The 25,731-nt window shown below is 41.4% G+C and overlaps 1 protein-coding gene across 2 annotated transcripts in view; it reads left to right on the forward strand.

Moving 5' to 3' along the window:
• scube1 (signal peptide, CUB domain, EGF-like 1) overlaps positions 1-25,731 on the forward strand; it is a 152,892-nt gene that overhangs the window by 53,752 nt on the left and 73,409 nt on the right. The window lies entirely within an intron of this gene.

Consider the following 25,731-nt stretch of genomic DNA (forward strand, 5'->3'; position numbering starts at 1 on the left):
ATCATCATTTCTGTGGGCCAATATAAAGCTGTGCTGTACTTCATAGAAACTATGAAACTAAAAAGATTAGACATTTCTGCCAGTTTAGGTCATTCTTTTTTGCAAATTCTCTCAAGCTCAGTCAGGTTGGATGGGGACTGTTGGTGGGCGGTCTCTCTAGTGATATTTGATGGTTGGGCCACTCTCAGACATTCACCGTGTTGCCCCTAAGCTACTCCTGTGTTGTCTTGACTATGTACTTAGGGTCATTGTCATGTTGGCCTGTCCGAGGTCCTGAGCGCTGTGGAACTGGTTTTCACTGAGGGTAACGCTGTACTTGAAGAAACACCCCCACAGCATGATGCTGCCATCACCATGATTTACTGTTGGAATGGTACTGGGTGGGTGATGAGTGAGAGTGATGAGGGATCTTTGGAGGCCAGTCAGAGTGGCCATCAGGTTATTGGTCACCTCTCTCACAAAGGACCTTCTTCCCTGATTGCTCACTTTGTCATGATAGGGTAGTGATTAGAGTGAAGCTAACAATTGAATTAAAATCACGATGATCGGGGATTCTAAATGAACATGTTGACTCCACAGAAAGATTTTCTAAAGATCACTGGATGTTGGAAAACGGTCTGTAACCTTGAGAAGTTTTCCTAAGTTCGTCCAGCTCTAGGAGGTTGTGTGAGGATGTTAGAGGATTCTCTGTGGAGACATCCAGAGAAAAAAAGGTGAAAGGGATGCAGAAATAGAAATGTGTTTGCTCAGTGGAAACCCCATAAACCAGCCTGTGAATACTCCTCCCTCTCCCTCTCTCTCTTCTGCTTTCATTCAGAGATATTTCTGTAGGTTTGGGGATAGCTCAGAAGCAGGAAAACTAATTCAGGTGACAGCCATTGAGAATTTTACCTACCGTACACTGATACACCAACAGAAACATATACAGAAATCAAACAGAAGGACTAGTTTTCAGTCTGAAGTCACTATATAAATCCTCCCTCTCCACCTCGTCTGTTCTTTACATTAATGCAGATGAAAGCAGTGACTGTGTAAGCGTGTTTATTTCCTGCTCCTCCATAGTAAACAGCCTGTGTAGTAAGCAGCAGTGTGGTATTTTCCTGTATATTTCTCCCTGGCAGGCTGCTCTGAGTCTTTAACCTCCACCACACTGCCCTGCTCCTCCTCTTAACATCCTCAATCATACATTTGTCTCCTGAACAGGAATAGAAGCAGCATCCCGCCGTCCCACACCAATCTCCATTTCTTTACCGTCGTCTTCTCTCCTCCCTCGATGTCTTGTCTCTTCTTGTTTGCACTTAATTCCATCTGCTCAACACGGTTTCTCGAGTCTTTCAGATTTGCATCAACAGTTTACTTCCAAAGGCTTCAAATTAAACATTATAAGTGTCCGGCACTCATCCACACATGAAAACAGATGATCTTTTGGCTGTAATCATAGCACATCTGGACACTGCAATTTTACCTCATTCTTCTTAGCAATAAATTATAAGTTGGGCCGACAACTCACTATTGGATTGAGGTCTGGGCTTTGACACGGCCACTCCAAACCATTCACTACCCATAAGATTGTACCCTTGACCTTTACAAGCCTTCCAGCGCCGACTGCTGAGAAGCATCCCCGCAGAATGATGCTGCCACCACCATGCTTCACACTGGAGATGGTGTGTTTGTACTTGGGTTTCTTTTTTTCAGACAATTTATTGTAGGAGATGTTTTTACCTTGACATGTTTCGACTGTCATCTGCAGTCTTCCTTAGAAGTGTCAGCTGCCGCTGTGACGTGTCCTTATATGCTGTACTTCCAAGGCGAGTATGAACGCTCTCTCATCCCGGTTTATGGTGTTCATGCTCTCCCACACCTGGGACTCTCTTCTCCATAGACCATCGGGCGGAGGGGGGCGTGGTCAGCCGGATAGACCTGTCAGGTCTGTCCGGCTGACCACGCCTCAGAAGAACAGCATATAAGGACACGTCACAGCGGCAGCTGACGCTTCTGAGGAAGACTGCAGATTACAGTTGAAACATGTCAAAGTAAAAACATCGCCGCCATGACTTCCAGTCACCTGGTGAGACCATGGGTGAGACTGTCAGTGCATCTGTTGGCACCAGCAGGCAATGCCTCCCCCATGACAGTCCACCAGTAGTGGAGCCAATGCTTTGCCTCACCGTGTTTCGACCCCACCAGGGAGGGAGTAATCGGCGAATGCCGTGGTGGGGGGCAGATGGGGACAGATCCAGGAATTTTTGAAAGGATTCTTGACTATTGGAAGATAGGGCTAATGGCAGAGGTCTGCGCTCTCCGAGTGCTTTTCTAGTTGTAATTGCACTTTTTTTAATGAGGGGAACCTCAATGATCCTTGCGATTCAAATAAAGGTAGATGATGATGGTATGGGGTTGCATTTGTGCCTATGGCGTGGGCAGCTTACACATCTGTAAAGGCACTATCAATGCTAAAAAGTAGAGTGTTTATAGCAATCTGTGCTCCCATCCAGACAACATCTTATTCAGGGAAGGCCTTGCATGTTTTAGCAAGACAATTCTAAACCACATACCACGTCCATCAGAACAGAATGGCTTCATGGAAGAAGAGTCCAGATGCTGAAATGGCTTACCTGCAGTCCAGACCTTTCACCAATACAAAACATTTGGAGCATCAAAAAACTCCAGCAAGGGTGACCCAGGAGCTGGAATCCTACATCAGATATTCCTCTGTCAAAACTCCAGGAACTGGTCTCCTCACTACACCAGCCTTCTTGTACCTCCCTGCTTTATCATGACTTTTTCTTGTGTTGTTAAAGCTCTTTATTAAAGTCATATAAGAATGTGTGGAAAAGAGCTTTTAGTTAGCTTTTATGTGTATCCTGTGGCGACAGCAATACTCTACCTCAGACAAATTGTCAACTGTTGATTTCATCCTGAATAGTCACTAAACTGCAACAGCAGGGAGTCCTGGACTGCATCACTATTCTCAATTTCCAGTCCCATAGATGCAAATTATGACACGCAGCCTGCTTTGAATGTTTGATAGTTAATGTCAGATTGTTGCTCTGTGTATGGAGAGCGTCTTCTTGCAGCTCATTTTGTTCTTTCAACACTCACTTGGGGGGAATAATGAAGCCTGCAGTGATTGTTTGTTCCATGATGATTTGTTTCCACTCGCTCGAGTTTCACAGCTCCATCTGAAGATCATCCAGAGGCGAGAAACAAAAGTTTTGGCCCGTCAGATTCCAACCTGGATGTAGGGGAACTGCTCCCCCACAAAATGTTTCAGATGTGTCATGATGAGGGAGAGCGATGAGCGCATGAGTCAGGTATGGCTCGCAGGCTCCAACAGTGACACGCAGGGGTGAGCTCATTTCTATTTCAGGGATATTTGACATCTTTAAAATTGCTGGCTTGTCAACTTTAAGTATTACCTTTTATTACCTTGAAAACGATATTAGTTTTGCTGAGTTTGTGCCATCAATAATTTCACGGGGTTTTTGCAAACCGGTTTGCAGTTTTTAGTGATTTGCAGCCTCAGTGCACGGGTTGATCAGTCATTGGGGCAGCATTAAATATCACATCAATGTCTCAAAGATGACCGGGCCTTTCTGATTTATTAATTATGCTTTTTGGAAGATTTTGCCACCTCCAAAACAGAGTGAAAACAATACGCTTGTAAATTCTTCTCTTAAAGTTTCTGGCTAAGTTTGAGCTGGCAGCAAGTTTGGGAATTTTTGACACCACATCTTTTCGGACGCCGTCTGGAGGAGTCTCTGCAAGTAGTGGAAATAATTAGGAATTAATTAAGAAAGAATCCTTGTTTTATTTTCATGATACATTCTCCGCATGCCCTCCTGTTTGTGTTTTCCTGTCAGTTTGAAAAATCATTAGTCTGCAGCTCAGCATAGAGAGGGAAACAGTGGCTCTCTGTGATTTACAAGCAGCGTCGGCAGAGATGAAAACAGGCTGTCTGCAGCTCTTGGAAAGCTAAATATAATGTTGGGGATTACAATTATCACAGGCCGATGTGCTGATGCATGCTGCACCAACATGCAGGGCACGAAGAGGGCACGTGTTGGGTAATGCAGCAGCTGTTAACTCTTGAATAGACCATGCAGCACAATGTGATGCCTTTAAGGCTGCAGCTTATGAATTTAGTCTAGTTTGTCTGCTCCTGTATGCAAACAGACTGCTCACTGTCTCATAAATCCTGCCATTCTTCCTAATGCAATAACATATTTCCTTCAAATTTTGGACATTCACTCTCACTAAAGGATGAACTGATTAGGTTTTGGAGGTCAAGGTTCAGGGTCTTTAGGCCTTATCTTCCTTCATTGCTTATAAACATGATTTCCCAAGAAACTTGGTGGAGTTTTCCACTCAGACTCAAGGATGAACTGATTGGATTTTAGGGGTACCAGGTCAGTGTAATCTCAACAATTCAAGAATGTATTGAGTGTTTTTTGCAAAACTTGGCACAAGTCTACGCTTGGATTTGAGGGTTAACTGATTAGATTTTACAGGTCAGAAGTTGACTGGGATCTTATGTATTGTGATGTTGCAGTGACCTTGTACCATGTTGTAGCCTCTTAGGAAGTATACCTTTATATGGTGCAAATATAAACAACTTCAGTCTGCTTTTTTGTTGCTCTAAACCAGGTTTCACAAGGCATCACGTAGAAATTTACATTTTAGGGAGTTTTTTTTTTTACACATTTTTACAGTCAAGCATATCATAAATATTGATTTTGAATCAAACCTGATTTTAAGAGATCATTTGAAATGTATCTTGTTTTTGGAAAGCATTCTGCAACCTCCCTTCAGAGTATGGGACCCTCCACTTTGGGAATGACTACTTTGGACTATCCAAAACAGTCTGGCCTGGCTGCAGACTGTAGATCTATGACACCCCCTGTCACAGAACGTTAATGTGAGACGCTGTCTCAGTCAAAACGGAAATACACACTAAAACTTTCAAAATAAAATCAGTTTAAACTAGGTAAGGTAAGGGTTAGGATGCCTAAAGATAAAAGTTGAAAACCTGATTACAAAACATTTAGTAAAGCAGAGTAAACAGTCTGTTAGCTACAAAGCTAAAGTAGCTAACATAGCTAATGTGGTTAAAGCTAAAGCTCACAATGCTCATGGACATCTATGCAAATGAAGCTACGGAGCTATCATTTGCGATGTAAGCATCATAGCCACAATATCTATGTAGCTACTTTAGCTTTCGCTACATTTGCTAAAGCTCATGTTGCTAAAGCTAACTTCTCTACGATGGCTAATGTAATGAGCTGAATGAGATTTTTTTATTGTCATCATACACAATTACAATGAAATTCTGTGCGGCTTTCTCTTCGATCACAAACAAAAAAGAGGTAGACAAGAATAAATACAGTAACATGAAAACAAGAACAGTGCAAAATATATACATTAATGCTAAATAAGTTTTAAAAAATAGCTAAAAGCAACATCTTTTGCATGTATGTTTAGAGCAGCATTGTCAAATGGATAAACGGTTAAACGGACTGAAGCATATGAACATATAGTTCAATTTCTGAGTCGTAGTGCAATGTTATTTACAATACAATACAAATAATGTTTACTTAATGGCTAGTGTAGCTATGTTTGTCTTAGCTAAAACTAATGAAGCTACAGTGAGCCACTGTTCGTCTAGAATGGGTCTATACATGATTAAACCCTGGATTAGACCTCTGACCTTCGACTTATGAAATTTTGCTAAGTCTGTAGTGTTAGCAATGTGGTTATTTCATTGTAACTGCCAGACTTTATTTATGAATAAAGTTGTATTTAAGAAACATCTAAACCTGGAAATACATTGTAGCAGTGTTAATTTCATTGGCTAAAAGTATGACTAAAAATGTTCATTGACAGTCTTTTTTTTCCATGACAAAAACTAGACTAAAACTAACAAAAATAGATCTTAGATGACTAAAAATGACAAAAACTAAGTTTAGTTTTTGTCAAGATGACCAAAACTAGACTTAAATGTAATTTAGTTTTCGTCAGACATTCAAAATCTGTTATATTTTTCCACTGTGGGTAAATCTGCCAAATGCAATGCATCTATAGCTATCCTGTCTCTCAGCTGTAGAAAGCAGGGACCCCGGGTTTGGCAGAAAACACACTACCATGACTTTGTACCAGATTCAGGCAAGAAAATAAATGCTTGGCCTAAAAGTTAAGACTAAAATGTGAGGACTTTTCATGGACTAAAACTAGACTAGAATGTTTTGAGTTGACTAAAACTAAAACGGATAGAAATGACTGAAATGTGAGTAAAACTAAAATGCAGTTCATTTAAAGACTAAAACTAAAATTTAAAATAACTGCCAAAATTAACACTGCATTGTACCTTGAATTCAGTTTATTAGATTTTTCATACTGATGAGAATATGCATGTGGTCAGGTGTTGGCATTATTAGATTAAGTTCAAACAACTTATGTTTCCTGGGTTTTTGATGGAGAGGAGCTTAAAGAGAGCAGAGGATTATGGGAGGACTGAATGTAGGAGTGGTGCATGTTGGGGTAGAGAAAGAGAAAAATAAACAGAGACAAACACGGCGGAGCGAAGCAGTGGGAGCTGTGTGCGTTTATTTGGAGTTGTGTGAGCAGAGGAAGCAGACGGAGGCTGCTGCCCTCTCTCAGACTCATGAACACTTGTGTTGACATGCACGCGCTCTTGATGGAGGAGGAATTCTCACTTTAAACAAACCAAAGCAGGAAATTGGAGGTGGATGGAGCTTTAAATGCAGCTCGGGGGCACGTGGAGACTAAAGTACAGGGAGCTCTGTCGACTTCACTGTTATCATCATCAATTACAAACTTCATCAAGAGCTGCAAACACACCACCTGTCACACCTACACACTCACTGTGTTTGTGTACCACCAGGAAATGTTTTTAGGTCTAAGTACAGGAAATAACGTGCAGCAACGGGTCATCAAAGGAAACATCAAAAGTAATCTGTTTAATGTGTGACATATTTGACTAGTAATTAAATCAAAATGAAGATTAAATGTCAAGTAAGGACAGTTTTTTTTGCATCATCTGACTTCTTAGAAAAGACATCAGTTCCACCTCTTAGATTTAGGCCTTTTTATTTGAATGGCAGGACAGGGCATAGTTGGAAATCAGGAGAGAGCAAGGCAAATGGCATGTAGGAAGGGAGTCACAGGGAGTCACCGGATTTGAACCCATGCAGCCTACTTCAGAGGCTTGTTAAATCAGACCTTTCACCACAAGTGTATAAAATCAAGTACCAGTATCAAGCTGGATATTCCACAGTCAAGTGTAAGTGATATTATTAGAAAGTGGAAGCATTTAGGAACAACAGCCACAAAGCAGAAGACCATGGAAAGTCACAGTGCAGGGTCAACAACTGCAAAGGTGCATGATGTGGGAAAGTTGCGGCTCAGGAGTGGTAGGAGCTCCATGGAATGGGTTTCCATGACCGAGCTGCTGCATAAAAGCCTCACATCACCAAGTCCAATACCAGACATGGGAGGGAGTGATGCAAAGCACAGTAACACTTGAGAAGTGGAAACATGGTCTCTGGAGTGGCAAATCCTGATTTTCTGTTTGGCAGTCAAATGGGCAAGTTTGGGTTTGGCAGATACCAGGAGAATTATACCTGCTTGGCTGCATTGGTCCAACTGTGAAGTTTGACGGAGGAGGGATGATGGCATGGGTTTGTTTTTTAGAGTTAGGGCTAGGCCTCTAATCTCCAGTGAAAGGCAATCTTAATGCTTCAGCAAACCAAGACATTTTGGACAACGCTATGCATCCAACCGTGTGGCAGCAGTTTGGGGGAGACCTTTTTCCATTCCAACATGTCTCTGACCCAGTGCAACTCTGCAGTGTGTACATTTTACAACACTGCAGATGCACTTGGAGACCTTTGGCGGGCACCAAAGTTCATCAAAACTAAGTTATAACATTCAGCAATGACAGGAAATGTGAAGTGTCTGCACAGTCAATGAGCTGAAAGGAGCTGATTTTATAAATCCCTATACCCTCTTGAAAGGATTTGTAGCGTTTGTGTTTTGTATTAACTTCACTTCCTTTTCCAAAAGCTCCCGGAGTGAGGAGGTGATATCCTGGTGTGTTAGTGTGCATTTATCTACGTGTGCCTGTGGCTTAGGTCTTTGCATTCTGATGCTTCATAGGCATCATTTCATTCCATCATTCCATGCTAGTGTAGCATAAAAAGGCTTAAAAGGTTGTCTATACATGTGTCCAAATGTTCTTATGATCCTGATATCTCAAGATCATTTTGATGGATTTTCTTTAAACTTTGCAAAAATGTTAAACATGACTCAATAATGAACCACCGAGGTCATAGTTCAAAGGTCTAGTTCACTTGGCCTCATGTTCACCTCTTGCATTCTAGGTCATTTTTATGAATGCAGTATCTTTAGAAAGCTGTGAGGGATTGACTTCAAATTTTGCACAAATTTCTAGTAAGACTTATATGTAAAGATTTTTTATTTTATATGTCAAAGGTCAAGGTCAGAGGATTCATGCAATTTCTCAAGAATACTTTAGATATTGGAGGTCAAAGGTTAAGGTCATTAGACCTCATGGTCAGCCCTTCTTGACCCACAACTGTACTTTCACTGTCTGGCAATTGGAAACTTTTCGGGGGCATATCGTAACAATAGTTCTAATTGGAATATACTGTGCAAAAAGTTAGGAAATTTGTGTTTGGCAGATTATTTCCGTGTTGTAACAATTATTCTTGGCAATAAATCTTATACCTCCTTTTAAATGGTGCCTCATTTGTAAGGAAAATGTCTTGGTGGGATGAGCAGCAGAGCTGATTATGTGGGTTGCAGCTATGAAGAATTTGCCAAATCTCATCTGCCAATGCCAAACAGCTTAGGCCCTGTCCACATGGAGAAGAAAATAATATATTGCTGTTTCATTTTAAAAAAGTTTTCCATAATGACGGGATCATTTCAGGAAATATCCGCATAAACATGGAACCTCTGAAACGACTGAAAACGCTGTAGTGCATGTGCCAAGCCTGTACGTGGCGCTGTGTTGCTGCCACGGAAATGCATCAGAAGAGAGAAAAAGATCACAGAAAACTGACACAAACTTTCTTGTAGTTGCCCCTCTGGTTGTTCTCCACGTTGGATTTAAGAACATCTGGTGTATGCATTTCACGGTGGTGGTAAAGGAGCATCAGAATTTGCTGTAAAAGCCATTACCAGCTCAGTAGCTTCTGCAGCACGAACACAACCCTGTAATCAGCCATTATTGTTTTGGTCGGATCCACGCAGGCGTCTTAAGAGAGTTACGCTATGTGTGACGTAATCGTTTGAAGAAAGATGCAGATAGCCGTCCACATGGAGATGAAACGTAGTCGTTTACGGATTTATGCACTCTGGAACCCGTTTTCAAAAAATATCGTTTACAGTCACCCAAAATGCCGTTTCTGTGTGGATGAAATGCCAATATGACAAAAAACTTTTGCATGTACACACCACACCATCACTGTAAATACAGATTACTTGAATGATCAATCAGTACGCTCAAATGTCTAAGTGTACCAAGTGTTTATGGCCGGCCTACTAGTTAACAAGCTAACCCTTGCCTTAGAGCCACCCGCAAAAGTGCAACAAGTAGGACAGCCCACTGTTGGTGTGTGCTTTGCCCTCTGTATTTCTGCATTATGGAAACAAACAACCCAAAGTAAAAATGCAACAACTACTCATTTTATCGCCTAAATCAGAACAACACAAAGGAGCTACGGGAGTATAAATACCCATAAAGTTTTAGCGTTTTATTTGTCAGTCATGTTTAGATGCTGGGAGGCTGGAGGTGCACACACTAGGTCATGTTAGCATGGTGGCAGTGCTGTAAGGATTAGTGTATAAATACTTTGTTAAATATTATTCCAGCATGTGACTCTACCTTTAAAAACAAGCTCTCATAACTCCCCTCTCTATGAGGTAAATAAGATTATTTACCTGTAAGCGGAAGCTGGGATCCATGTTTCTTTCTTGGCTCTGCTCTATTTTACCCATAAACGCTCCATGTGCTTTATTTTTAGAGCTCAGTTTGTCTTTGGTGAGTGGAAATGTTTCATCTGAGGGCGTGGAGCTGACACAGGAAACATGGGGAGGGGACCTAAATAACACAGACATATACACAGATTCGTCTTCCCGCCTCATCGTTTCACAACTTCTTACAGGAAAATAACATCCGACAAAGTTTGGAGTCACTTTTCCAGTTAGTGTGTGAATCAGTTTCCTAAAAAGGTTTTCCTCTCTTTAACCTTAGCAGCTGGACCCTGGAACATCTGGGCCTCATGCTCTCTGTGCTACACCTTAATGCTGCTTCTTTGACTCTAACCATGGGAGTATCCTTGCATACTGCTTGTGAATTTGAATAAAATTCAAATAGAATATTATTTTATTAGCAGTTATTCATTTACACTTATTGCTGTTATTTATGTTTTTGGCGGTGTTGCTGTTTTAGGATCCCCCTGCCCTTCCACGAGCTGACGTGGAAGCATCAAGCAGGAACAACACACGTTCCTGCTCTTCCTATGGCCATAAGGAAAGCCTGAGGCAGCAAGAGAAGCAACAAAAAACGTAGAGCAGAGCTGGTATCAATGACAACAGAATGACACTGATTACAGTAAGTCAGAAGCAAAATGAAAGAGAAACTGGGGTGGAGGAGGGTTACAAACGGCAACTTCTATTATTATCTGTGAACAAACCCACACTGGGGGCAGCCAGATGTGCCTGGACATTCCACGCCTTAGCAACTGCTCTATTGTCCACCATGAATTTTTTTGTTTTTAGCGCCATCTTCTCTTCTAAATGTAGAGGAAATGTAGAGTGAGTGTGAGATAGAGGCTTACATTTTTTCGTGATTCCCACGAGCCATGGGATTCCTGTTGGATTCCCATGGGATCTCAGTCATTCCACTATTTAATTACATGATTGGGATGTAATGGGAAAAAAGTAAGCTGGAGTGGATGCGAGCAGGAACCACTGTAACAATAGACCAATTTTAATATATAAATATGCACATGCAAGTTTAATGTTTATTTGGTTATGTTTTATAGCAGAAAATGGACAGAAGCACTGCATGTTGACCACGGTTGGCAGACATTTGGCTTGTAGTTTTATTTCAGTGAGCCAGCACTGCAGCGCAAGTCAAACAAACTACACTTCCCACACCAGAAACTACACTGCTGCAGCTGCAACTTCCTCCAGTAATGCCATGAACAACCCTTTTTGAAAAAGAGCAGGGCAAGTCGTTCAGTCAGATGAGGCAAAATGCGACTTGCATCAACAAGTAAGACAGAACGATCCGTCTATCAGGCTTACAGAATTTGCGAGGAAGTCACAAATTTAGAAAAGTTCATCATAGTCAAGCATAAATGTTTAAAGAAAACAATTTCTCAAATACATTAAATACAATTTTAGATGCCATTTTAGGTATATATTCAACTATTCAAATGAGTGGGATAGGATGGGAGTTAAAAAAAGGGGAGTAGGATGGGAGCGGGATGGGCCAGGATTTTCTCTGTGGGACAGGAATGAAAACCCCTTCCCATCTTGCCCTCTGGTGGAAGGCCTCAGCTGCCAATGAAATACCACCTTTCTCATCCAGCAGTGGCTGTTGGGGAATTTGACTGTTCATGTGATGCTGCAGTTTGTGTGAGGGAGGGCGATTTAGGGGTGTCATAAGTAGGGTCGATATTGGTCCCATAGGCATACTGATTATTGGTAGTTCAACCAATATGCATTTATTATGACGTACAAATGATTTTAGTGTTTCAGAAGTAAAACTGCATGGTCCAAAAAAACAAAAAGGATAATAAACAATTGTGCATGTGAAACAGCACAGAGCAACACAGTGACAGCAGGAAAACAGGAAGTGATACCATACACTGACTGTGTCAGTGGCACTCAGGCTTAAGTGTTGATAGTACTGATGTGACATCTAGCCAATCAGATTGTGTTGTGTACAAGCATTAATTTTGTTGATAACCGGTAAAATAAAAAGAAGATACCAATTTTCATCCAAGTGTCAAATATTGGCTTCAGTATAAAGCAGATAATCGTTGACCCCTAGTCACGAGGCACACTTCGCCACTGCAGCAGCAGTGTGTTTTGGGCTTTAGAAAAGCATCATACCTCAAACTCAGCAAATCTAAATACAATACCATGTCTCATGTTAAGTTGTGCCTCACAGTAATCAACCAATTCATTGTTTCAGTGAGTCTTAAGGATCTATCTAGCTATTATTAGCTTGCTGTGAAAGCATTTTGTGACTTTTTGAGGGGCTTTCACCTCACTTTTGGAACCAAGGGTCCTCCCTAGAGACTTTTTGGGAAAATCAAAATCTGTTTTAATGATATTGTATTCACTCCTGGCTCCTTATCTACACTCAAAACACGTTTCTTACTCACTGAAGGTAATTTTATACACATACCTCATGTTTGATGAACATGTAGTAGGATTATATCTTTACACCCCTTGGAGCACAAGGCTCCAGGTGACTGTTTGTCTTTGCCTGATGTTAAAACCATGTATGTATGTGGTTGAGCTAATGTTGTAACTTTCAACTGACCAGAAGTTACTACTTTCCTCTTAAAATAAAATCAGGTTTTTATCCAATAGGAAGTAAAGGTTCCTTATCTTAGAACAGTATAAATTTCAAAGTAAAAGCGCAACAAAGAAAATATCTCTGCTTAATTGCTGACCTTACTGGGATTTATTACAGAGAAAGCAACTCTAAGTGAACTCCTTTAAAGTGTAAATACAATTACATTAACAATGGATCATTGAATAGTGAGTCATTTTGTACATGCATGCCTGCATATTTTAGTCAATAGCATAAAGTGCATATCTTTAAAATAGTAAGCCTTCAGTCCTAGTTCTAATTATTATCTCTATGAGCCTTTCTTTAATAAATGTGAACAAATTCTGTTATGTCATTGGTAAAAACTTCCTGGAAATTATTAATTTTGGGTTCCCTGGAAACCCCTTATCCCCTGTTGTCCGTTTCTTCTTCTGATCTTTGAACTTTCTGTAAATAGAGCTCAGATCTGTCGGAGCGGTCTGTCAGCATCCAGCGGTTGTTAGTGTTCCTCTAAATGAAGACCACATTTCCCATACACCCCATTTCTTTCCGGTCACAAAGAGGATTTTGCTCCTTGTCCGCTCTCTCTGGGTTTCTTCATTTTCTTTTGGAGTTCACTGAAGCAGAAGATAAACAAAGTATTTCTGTTCCAGGTTTCACAAGCGTTCACTACATCAGCTTTAGCTCTGTTTGCTCTGAGAGATGCCGGCCTGCTTTCTGTTTAATGTTTTAACCGACGGTTTCCCTCCAAATATAACTTGATGGCCCATTTAGGATATCAGAACATAACGTGTTGATGTTATAAATTTGAGTTTTAGTTCTGTGCTGTGTTTGAAGTTAGATAAAGAAAATTCCAGAATGAGGCAGAAGGATGTGTGCTGGTGTGTGCTGCTTGTTTCCTCTGGTGTTTGAAGAAGAGATTGTGCAGGGTTATTAGAAAGGCACAGTCCTTTAAATAAGGACTGAGTTCAATGCAGCCAGTTGAAGAAAAGCTCTCATTGAAATTCATGGCTTAGCACCTATAGCAGAGAGAGACACAGAGCCAGCGTCTGACAGATTTCAATTAAAATGGCATTTACACGAGCAAGGATGGAAAAGAGAGTGAGGGGGAGGAAGACGGTTAGGGAGGGATTTTATTCTTCACCAAGGTTTTCACTCCAACACTTTATAAGACTATGCATTTCCATTTTGGCCTCAATTAAAAGTTGAATTCATGCATTCATTTTTGTCTAACTTTATTCCAATGTTATTAAAATAATCCATATTTGAATGGCATTTATTTGGGTTGAAAGACAATAAGGACAAAAACACTTTTTTATCTGTTAGCCTGGAGAGATACTTCATGATGCTTATCATTTAATATGTCGATGTAGATCAGTATTCCTGGCTGCCATGAAGACAAAGAAACAGTGAGACCAAAGTGGTGCTAATTGGCCATCAAACAAGGCGCTATGTTTCAAACACTGCACATCACTACAAACCCACCATCCCTACTGTGAAGCACAGTGATGGCAGCATCATGCTGTGGGGATGCTTCTCAGCAGCCAGACCTGGAAGGCTCGTAAAGGTAGAGGGTAAAATGAATGCTATGAATGAAAACTATGGCTTGGGAGAAGATTTATTTTTCCAGCAAGTCAATGACCGGAAGCATACAGTGAAAGCTACACAGAAATGGTTTAAACACAACAAGGTGGACATTCTTGAGTGGCCAAGCCAAAGCCCGGGCCTCTCTCCAATAGAGAATTTGTGGCTGGACTTGAAAAGAGCTGTTCACACCTAATCCCAGAGCAACCTGGTAGATCTTGAGCAGGCTTGCAAAAAAGAATGGAGTAAAATTGCAGTGTTCAAATGTGTATGCCTGGACAAAAATTGGCAAAAATGGGTTTAAAGTGGCAAACATTGATAGAAATAAGTAGTGAAAAGTGGTGAAAGAGTGGCAAAAATGGGTCCAAAGTGGCAAAATTTGTCTGAAAGTGGCAAAATGGGTTAAAAGTAGCACAAATGGCTGGTTTAAGTGGTGAAAAGTGGCTAAAGAGAGGTAAAAATTTGGCTAAAAGAGTAAGTCAGTAAGTAAGTAACTTACTTTACTTACAAAAAGAGGTTAAAATAGGCAAGGGAAAAACTGCAAATATGGGTTAAGTAAACGTGGAAAAAGTGTGTGGCAATAAGGTGAACAGCAGTTAAAAAGGATCAAAGGTGGGTTAAAAGGGGCAAAAATGGTGGGTTTAAGTGGTGAAAAGTGGTTGAAGAGTGGCAAAAACTGGCTTAAGGTGCCAAAAAAAGAGGTTTAAAAAGTCGACAAAAGGGATAAGCCAAAAATATAGGCAAAGAAAGGGAAACTGGCAAATATGTGTGGCAATAAGGTGAAAAGCAGTTAAAAAGTAACAAAAATGGGCTAAAAGTAGCAAAATTGAGTCTAATGTGGAGACGAATTTGGCCAAAAGATGTAAAAACTGATGAAAAGGATTTAAAGTGCCACGAATACACATTCATCAGAGCCCAATGATAAAAGTTTGACACACTTTTCAGCTCGAAAATGGAGTAATTGTTGGCCAGAATGCTAACACCGTTGCTGCTGGTCCAACACCACATTCATTGATGCAATCAATAAATCCTAATTGGTGATGGCCCGTTCTGTGGGTTTTTCAGGGGCTCATTCAAATCCCGGGGCAGACCTGCCTGTTTGTAACAAAAACTGTCTACTAAAATCATTTATTTTCAGTTTTTGCAGAGAGGGAGCTTTTTGTGTAACAAATGTGCACAGTAATGTGCTGCATGTTTGAGAAATAACCCTCATCCCCTGGTTCTTGTCTCAGATTTCATTTCAAATGTTGAAATATGTTCAGAAATTAGCATCCTAATTTGTTCTCAGTTGAGTGAAACGGTGAAATGTTTCTGTGGGGAGGAGATCAGGTTCATTCAGCATCACCTCATTCCTCTTCAGCCTCAGAGGAAGCAGAGAGGAGAGCGAGTGTGAGCTTCTAAATTATTCCTCTGTCTTCATTACCTTTCTCTTCCACATTCCTCTTCTCTTTCTTCACCTCTTTTCTCCATCTGTCACTTCATTCCTCTTTTCCTGCCTCCTATTCTCCTCTGCCAGCCAGACTTCGGGGCTTTGGGGTGTAACTCTGTGAGAGTCGGGTTGTAATAACACGGCTGTGATATGCTTGGACCTCGTCTGGAGTCGGAGCTCCTGAGAGAGGGAGCGAGGGAGGGATGTGTGGAGAGGTGGATGGAGAAAGTGAAAGAGAAAGACAGACAGAGGATAATAAAGAGACAGAGCACAGAGTGTGTGCTGGGGGCTCTTACTGGGCCATGAAGACGGCTCTCGCTGTTTTATCTGGAGCTGCTGGGGCTCCGCTGAGGAGCTTCAGTAGTTGTAAACCTGCTGACCTTTCCAATCTAAACAAAGCTGTTCTCCGAACAACGAACACTCACTCTGTGCTTTAATGGGAGCTGAAGAACTGCAGTCAGGAGTGACACAGAAACAAATTTATTGCAGTCTGAAGTCTTTTACATAGCACAGCCTATTTCCTGAGCTCATCATCTCATGGATTCATTTTCTGATGTCTGTTCATTCAGTAAAATCATTCAGGATTGGACATTTACAGCAGTTTTAACATTACTCAGGAACTCTGTACACAACACTGTCTTTTTTTATGTAATGCAGTAATTCAAATGTTACATGCAGACTGCTCCATGATTAATGTGTGCTGATGTTTTCTCAACATTTGTACACTTAATAACCTTCAGTTACATTATCATCTCTTGTTATTTTATCAGAGCTGTTATTTGAAGACCTGATGACCTCTGTGACTTTGAACCTATTTTTGTCATTTTTTGCCTTTTGTTGCCTAACCCATTGATGCCATCATCAACCCCTTCTCAAAACTTTCTTATGCCTATTTTTGCAGATTTTATCTGCACTTCACAATTTTCATGCACGTTTGCCACTTTAAATTCACTTTTGCCACTTATAACCCCTTTTCTCCACTTTCTATGGCTCTTTTGCCACTTTCGAATCCTTTTTCATCTCCTTTTCTGCCTGTTTTTGCCACTATTTTCACCTTTTCATCACTTCCTATGCTGATTTTTGCACATTTTAAGTTTATTTAACTATTTTTATGCCTATGTTTGTCACTTTAAATTGATTTTTTCCTACTTTTTAACCCTTTTCAACACTTTTTATGTGTCTTTTGCCACTTAAAAACCCACTGTTGTCCCTTTTTGCTAATTTTATACCTCTGTTAACCCTTTTTTGCCTCTTGCAACCCATTTTAATTCTTTTTTAAGGAAGAGCTTTACACTTTAAAGAAGGCTTTATACTCTTTATACTCATAAATAATAAATACATAAATAATTTGTTACTCAGGGGGTAATCAATTGCAACCAGTGCGTTGAGGACTGTAGCCTCAGCATATGGGTGCCGACTCCACACAAATACACTATATGGACAAAAGTATGTGGCCACACCTGTTAATTATTGAATTCAGGTGTTTCAATCAGACCCGTAGCCACAGGTGTATAAATATTAAGCACCTAGTCATGAAGTTGCATGGCTAGATGCTTGTAAGCGTGTTGCTTGCCACCATTGCAATAAGATGGTTCAAGAAATTTCATCCCAGCTGGATATTCCACTGTCAACTATAAGTGATATTAGGAAGTGGAAGCATTTAGGAAGAACAGCAACTCAGCCACGAAGTGGAAGACCACATAAAATCAAAGTCACCAACGCTCTGCTGATGTAAGCTCAAAACTGTGCGGCTGGAGCTTCGTGGAATGGGTTTTCATGGCTGAGCAGCTGCATGCAAGCCCCAGTCACCAAGTCTAATGCCATTTAGTTATGCTGTTGCCTACAAGCTGCAAACACAGATAAAACATTGTTCAGAGTTTTTGTCATATATGTTGTTATCACAAATATCCTTGGAGGTAAAACTTTGCGGCTGTATCACCCACCCTTAGTAGAATTCATGCGTCTATGAATCAGCAGGAAGGGTCACTTAAACCTTCCTATATGCTCTCTATGTGGGACTGATGTGGGTTTTTTAGACCTGACTTCTTAACATGCCGCTGAGTAGCCGGCTCCTGGCTGCCTCGTCACAGCGGACAGAGGCCACAGTTCGCGGCCGCTGCTCTGTTTGTTGTTTTAGGCTCAACTGTGCTGAGTCCCCCTCCTGCATCCACCTTCTCCCTCTGCCTGCGTTTATTTGACTTTTCCAGGTTCAAATTGATTGTAGATACTCTGCTTTCTTATGAGTTTAGTTTTTAAACAGGCTCGATGTATGTATTTTTTTTTTTTCTTTTTTCCCCCTTCGCTTCTTAATGCTGCTGGTGCTCTGGGTTTTACGGGGTCCAAATTTAGACAAGCATCATTCATAGCAGGACTGGGCAATCCTAACATTTTTATCACTGCACCTAGCATCCCTCCTCGTCAGTGTTTGTACTACCATAGCATACCACCAGTGACACCCCACCATCGTTGCTTTTGCCATGTTTTCGTGCACTGTCATGTAGGACGACATGCATGTTCTTTTTCTATATTTTCCATATCTGAAACATGTTATCAAAAGCGGCTGCAACTGTGGCTGCTGAGTGAGCACTCCTGTAAGTGCAGGACAGGCTTTATAAGAGTGAATCCTCATTTCCACTGAGGCAGCGAGGCTCAACATGCTAACAGGACGGACACTTGATGTCCATATATCCGTGGCGAAGCTAATATGTTTAGCTTTAATGAGGAGCTTCTTCTCTATGTGACTGGAAACAAAGTTTTGCAGTTCAGGTAATGCTATGAACGCCTGCTATGTGTAACATAGCGGGGCTTTAAATGCATCATTAGGCTGCAGAAGTCCATTTTCCTACCACGCTGAAAGACTGATTATCAAGAGCTATAAATGTAATGATTTTTCTGTTCAGCTCCTTGCCTCTGGGTGGTCGCCACTGTATTTTTTTTAGCTTTGTCGAATAACTTAAGTAGAGGCTGTTGATGAATTTTCCACGGCACAAAGTTTCGTCATTCTTTATCTTAAGAAAGTCCTTGTAGTCATCAGGGTGATGGTTTTTTTAGATGCATGTACTTTACAAGCGATGCAAACAGCTGCTTTGCTGTCTTGTTCACACACCTCAAACTTCTTTCACACGTTTGACATGTTGAGTTTGTTGTTGGCGTGTACCTGATGTCATCACGTACGCTTAATTATGACGCCACATTATCGGCTGTACAGCTCGCTGTAAATTTTATTATCGGCTGATATCGATATACTGCTGTTAATGTCATGCATCCCTAGAACCAAGGCCTTAAAGTATACCGCTCCAATTGTGGAGAATCTGCAGTGAAGCTCCCTTAACTGTGGTTATCGAGTTTTTACTGACATTCTCCAGTTTCTTTGTAAAAAAAAAAAAAAAAAAAAAGGCTTTAATGTCCTTAGATTGTTTTATTACAGAGGTACATGCTTTGCTTTCTCAGGCAAAAGCATTGTTGATTATTTGCATGGATACAACCAAAAATGTTTTATCTGTTTTAAGCAGCTCAAATAAGTGGGCCATTGTCTTGAAGTTTAGAAGAGTTTTCTGAAATTTTAGGTTTAGGTTAGGATGCAGGTGTCATCTAAAGCAGGAAATAGACATAAATGGGTACACTTTTCCTAAATCAGCTTGATAATGACCAGGATTTCTAACAGTTAGGTTCTGCCAGTTAGAAAGTTTCTGTTCTACGGCCCTTGTTCATCAGTATCTTGCGTGTCTTTGATGTATGAAGAGATATATTGTCAGTTTAATGGCGGCAAGGATGGTGTTTGATCCTTTGTGAACGGTGTAAATGAACAGTTTCCTTTGGCTCCTTCGGTTTTGGACTTTGATGAAACGCTCTGCCTTTCTTTGTCCCACACTGTTAGACTGGCAGAGTTAGAGAAAGGACGTTTTGTTTGTGGAGGGGACTCTCAGGGGGAATGGCACCTTAATGAGGTACTTGAAGTGCTCATGGGCCCCATGAAGGGACATTACTTATGGAGGGGGCTTTGGACCAAATCTAGATGAAGGGAGCGCTTCGCAAATGGATGCAATGACTAAGGAAGTAAAATAGCAATTAATGATTATCAAGTTTACCTCTTCAGTAAAAATGTTTTTTGAGATTCACAAGAATTTGGACTTTGTTGGGCAAGGGGATGAAATTTGCAAGCAAACTTCTGCAAGCTGTCTTTCCAACTTTAATTTATAAGAATAAAGGACTCCAAAATAAATCTTAAAGAAATCATTCTGTACTCTAAAATAGCTCAGCTGTAAACACCTAAAGAGCAGACTTTATTAAAATAGCTTCACTGAGTGAAGTCGTCTGATTGTGCCATGATGAGCAGACATCCCTACACTCCCAAACTTCTTCCCAGGGCTCAGTGATATCTTTGGCTGGCATCTCTCTCCCCTCTCTCCCTCTCTGGAGATCACTGGCCCTCCCTGCTTCCTCCCCCGGCTCCTCTTCCCGCTGATGAAGATTTAAACACTGGCCTATTTCAGATATTATTGCCTCAGTGGGCTCTGTAAATCATCAGGAGAGGAGATCACATCAAACAGGCTCAAGAAGAGCAGCGAGAGGGATGAGGAGATGAGTAGCCATGTCAGTGAAGACTAAGGCCCCGTTCACATGGAAACGAATTCAGGTGTATACGCAAAAGTTTTTTTGTCGGATCGGCATTTCATCCACACAGAAATGGCATTTCGGGTGACTGTAAACGATACTTTTTGAAACTGGGTCCCAGAGTGCATAAATCCGTATACGACTGCCGTTTCGTCTCTGTGTGGATGTGTATCCACATATTTCTTGAAACGATGACGTCACACGCTACGCTACGCCCTGTAGCTCTCTTAATGCGCCTGCGCGGGTCCGGCCAAAACAATAATGGTTGTGTTCGTGCAACCTTTATACGCATGCTCCGTACTCTTCTTCTTTCTTTTGGTGCATTTCTGGGGCAGGGTTACAGCGCCACTTACTGGCTTGGCATAAGCAATACATCGTTTTCATTCGTTTTCAGTGGTTTCGTTTTTACGTGGATATTTCCTGAAACGATTCCGTCTTTATGGGCAACTTCCAAAACGAAACAGCAGTATAGCGTTTTCGTTTCCGTGTGAACGGGGCCTAACTGGAGGCTGAGAAAAGGGATGAGTCAGAAATGCTGATGAGGAAGAAATTCATCCACATTTGTGAAGACATGAAAGTGCCTTTTAGACATTTGTGAAGAAAAACATTGCAGATATGTTTTAACACAGCGATCACCACAAATTCACAATAGTACCTGACATTGGGGTGGTATGCTTTGGGTCATTGTCTTACTAGAAAATAAATCTTCTCTAAAGCCGTAATTCTCTTGCAAACTGAATAAGGATTTTCCTATATTTTGCCACATTGAGATTTCTTTTTTTAAATGGGACAATATGCATTAATGGACATTTACATGTAAATACATGGGATTATAGCCCGATGGCTAATTTCCATCCCCAGTCCCATTAGCAGATTGGTGTAAACACATAGAACAAAAATGAACATCAGTAAACAGGGATAAAACACACAGAGCATATTAAAAGACAAACAACATACATAAGCTGTGAACAGACTAAAAGACACACAGTGGTTGGGAAACCATGATAATTATACACAGTAAATTAGAAAGTGCTAGTGCTAATTAAAGTGCCAAGTGCTAAAGTGCATGGTGCTAGCTGCCTGAGAACTCAGGTCCTCGTTATATTGCACATTGCCAAAATTATTGCACAGAAATATAAAGTATATGTTGTATTGCACATTACCCTGCTGTCCAAGATTATAAAGTGCCATGTTGAGTATAGTATTGCATGATGCCCATAGCACACGGTTGCACATGCAGATGTGTGAGTAAATATTGCACCAAAAAAGCATACAGAAATGTCTTATGTAGGCACTAATTCACAAAAATGGCATACATAGATGTCTTAATGTATGCGACAGTAAACAATTATAGATGGTGCCCCAACACACTAAGCCCATTAGGAATACATACAAAATACAAAATTAGACACAGTTATGAGCACCAATCTGGTTATCCAGCAGCCATGCTCTAAGGTGTTTAGAGAAGGAAGCCAGGGTCGGGAGTTCGCATATTGTGCTTGGTATTTGGTTCAAGGTCTAGGGTGCACGAAATGAGAACACTGCTTTACCAGAGGCACTATTTTTGTCATCAGGTGACGGTGATATCAAGTCATTTACTCGAACACACTGAGTCCTCGATGAGAGGTATGATTCAAACCACCTCATGGCATTCATAGAAAAGCTGAAATACAACAAATACAAAAGCTTTTCTCAGATCAGTAAAGACAGCATCAACAACTCCACCAGCATCCAGCTTTGGTTTTATATTTTCCAGAAGGAAGCAAACAGCCGTCTCAGTTGAGTGGTGTTTTCGAAAGCCAAATTGCATTGGGTTTAGAGGGAACAAGCTATTGTCCAAGTGTTTAATGATTTGTTCTGATACCAGCTTTTCCATTACCTTAGAGACTGTTGGAAGAATGCTTATAGGTCTGTAATTGCTAGTGATTGTAGGATTGCCTGATTTAAAAATTGGAGTGATGACTGAGTGCTTCCAGGAGTCTAGGAAAACTCCTTCTGATATCAAGGTGTCTATAATGCTGGTTAATGGAGCTATAAGAGATACATTTTGATTTTATAGAAACACAATGTCCATGCTAGAAGAGTCTTTGGTCTTAGAGTTTTTGAGGCTGTCAATCACCCTATCAACCTGAGATTGAGAGACCAAGCATAAATTAAAAATAGGTGTTGCAGGATTCAAATGCATAGGTTGTAGTTGTTGAACCTGGGGGTTGAAGCTCTGTGCTAGATCATTAACAGAATCAATAAAATAGTCATTTAAAGCTGTTGGAATGTCACTTGGATCCTGAACTATTTTTCCTTTTATCTGTAGCTCCCTAATTTCCTTCCTTACCGCATGATTTCCTGTCAGCTTTTTAATGTTTGTCCAGATTTCTTTAGTGTTTCCTTTGGCATTGCTTATTATGTTAACCAAAAAAATGTGCTTTTGCTGATCTGATTACCTTTACCACCTTGTTTCTTAGTGAGGTGAACACCTGCCTGTCATTCAACCTACCAGTTGTTAGTGAAGTTTTTGGTGCATGGTGTCTTTTTTTCATCACTGACCATCACTGATTTAACCAGGGGAGATGATTCTTTTCGATGGTTTATTTCAATTTTCTTAATGAATGCAGACATTGTATTATGGATCACAGTCATAAAGATATTACTGTTGTCATTGACATTTGTATGGGTAAGGTGACCAACCAAATTTATGCTGTTTAATGCCTGTGTTACGTTTGGAATCTCCTTCCTAGGTATTCTCATTTGCTCGGATCTAACTTGAGAGCGGTTGAGTCTGTTTTTAGGTAGTTTCCTGGAGAACAAGATCAGGTTATGGTCTGATAAACCAGTTACTAGGTTAGGACTTAGGGATTGGGTCAGGCTTATTTGAGAAACCAAGGTCTATGCAGGTTTGAGAGGAGGCAGTTAATCTGGTGGGCTCTTTTATTATTTCAGACAAGTCGAATTTATCACTTAGTGCTTTGAGTTTATATTTAGATCACCAGATAGTATGATTTCATTCATATTGCTGCCTTCCTTAAGTAGTGACTGCAATTCCTCATAAAACACATTTGATGCCGATGGTGGTCTATACAAACCAATTAGATTTATGGTCATTTGCAGAGAGAGAGCTATAGTAAGACCAATACAATCGAGGTGATGTGTACATTTCCATTTCATTTTAATTGCACTTTAAGTAAACTCTTACATAAAACATGATTTCTCCACCCCTACTCCCCCTTCGGTCATTTCTGAATATGTTGTAGCCTGGTACATACAGCCCAGCCATCGGGGAGTTCGAATTTAACCAGGTCTCAGACAAGCATAAAAAGTCAATGTTTGAGTTGCTCAATAGATGATGAACCTGATCACACTTGGGGAGAATGCTATGAATGTTCAAATGCCCACCAAGCAGGCCCTTTGGTTTATATTGTGGGCCTCAGATCACCTTAGCCTGATTGAGGGGGGTCATCAGTTTAGTGCACTGTTGCTTTTAAAATGCAGAGGTTTTAGATGGGGCACCAGTCTTTGACTCACCCACCACGACATCCAGCGAGTCCATCTGTGTGTGCTCGACTGCGGGTGCCAACCCCCTCTGGTTGTTGCTGCTGCTGTCTTCGCCGCTTGTCCACTGACTCAAGGCTCAGTGGGATGGGCATCCAGCTGCTCAGCTGTGGGCTGTGGGTGCCTACCCGCTGGAGAGGCCACTAATTCTCCTGCCGCTGGGCTGCTGACCTGTGGCCTCAGTGAGGGGGGCATCCAACTGCTCAGCTATGGGCTGGAGAGGCTGCTGCTGCTGCCACTGAGCCGCTGACTCGAGGCTCGGTTAATGGTGGTAGCAGCGCTGGTCCCACTGGCGTTAATGGTGGTAGCAGCGGTGGTAAGTGCTGGTACTGCTGGTGTTGATGGCGGTAGCTGTGTTAGCCCCGCTAGCACTGGTGGAGGTCGAAGCGCTGGTCCCTCTGGCGTTAATGATTGTAGAAACGCTAGCCCCGCTAGCGTTGGTGGAGGCTGAAGCGCTGGTCTCGCTGGCATTAGAGGTGGTAGCAGCGTTAGCTCCATCAGCACTTGTGGAGGTCGGAACACCAGTCCTGCTAGCGTTATCACCGCTATTATGTTGATATACATCAACATAATAAATGATAAACATCAGAAAGTATCTCTCCATGGAAACAGATAAAAAAGTGTTTTTGTTCTTAGTGTCTTTCAACCCACATAAATGTCATTCAAACATGGCTAATATAAAATGATTGGAATCAAGGTAGAACAAAATGAATCCACTTCTAATCAATGCTTAAGTGAGAATTGCCCTCCAGGATTTTACCTTATTTTGCAGCATTCATTTTACCCTCTACCTTTACAAGCCTTCCAGGGCCGGCTGCCGAGAAGCATCTCCACAGCATGATGCTGCCACCACTGTGCTTTACTATTGGAATGGTACTGGGCAGGTGATGAGAAGTGCCTGGTTTTCTCTGGACAAAATGTTTAGAATTAAGGCCAAACAGTTCATTGGACCAAAGAAATTGTTTTTCACAATTTAAGAGTCCTTCAATTCCTTTTTTTTTTCTTTTTTTCCTACAAATTACAAGCCAAATTCCTGTACGACCGGTATCAGAGCTTGGTCCGCATTGCCGGAAGTAAGTCGGACTCGTTTCCGGTGCGGGTTGGACTCCGCCAGGGCTGCCCCTTATCACCGGTTCTGTTTATAACTTTCATGGACAGAATTTCTAGGGCGTCCAGTTGGCTTCATCAGGCCGTGACCTTCAGCTTTCACTGGAATGGTTCGCAACCGAGTGTGAAGCGGCTGGGATGAGAATCAGCACCTCCAAATCTAAGGCCATGGTTTTCAGTCGGAAAAGGGTGGAATGCCCTCTCCAGGTTGGGAATGAGATCCTGCCCCAAGTGGAGGAGTTCAAGTATCTTGGGGTCTTGTTCAGGAGTGAGGGAAGACTGGCGTAGGAGATTGACAGGCGGATCAGTGCAGTGTCAGTAGTGATGCAGTCTCTGCATCAGTCTTTCTGGTGAAGAAAGAGCTGAGTCAAGAGGCAAAGCTCTGAATTTATCATTCGATCTACGTTCCTACCCCCCCATGGTCATGAACTGTGGGTTGCGACCAAAAGAATGAGATCACGGATACAGGCAGCTGAAATGAGTTTTATCCGCAGGGTGTCTGGGCTCTCCCTTAGAGATAGGGTGAGAAGCTTGGCTTACGGGGAGAGACTCGGAGTAGAGCAAACGCCATGGGATCCCCTGGGAAGAGCTGGACGAAGTGGCCAGGGAGAGGGAAGTCTGGGCTTCCCTGCTTAGGCTGCTGCCTAAGGACAGAGTTCCAGAAGGACAGGCATCACTACAGCAACTTGTAGCAACACAAGTTCACTTTTGTTGTATTAAACATTTTGAGTGATAACAAGTTCTTTCAGTTGCAAGAACTGTAAATTGACCAAAAACAGCCAAAATTTTACAATTTTTCTTTATGATCTCACTTCCTGTGCATTTTAGAGGATGG

The sequence above is a fragment of the Cheilinus undulatus genome, linkage group 23 (genome assembly GCF_018320785.1).
Source record: "Cheilinus undulatus linkage group 23, ASM1832078v1, whole genome shotgun sequence".
NCBI classification, from domain to species: Eukaryota; Metazoa; Chordata; class Actinopteri; order Labriformes; family Labridae; genus Cheilinus; species Cheilinus undulatus.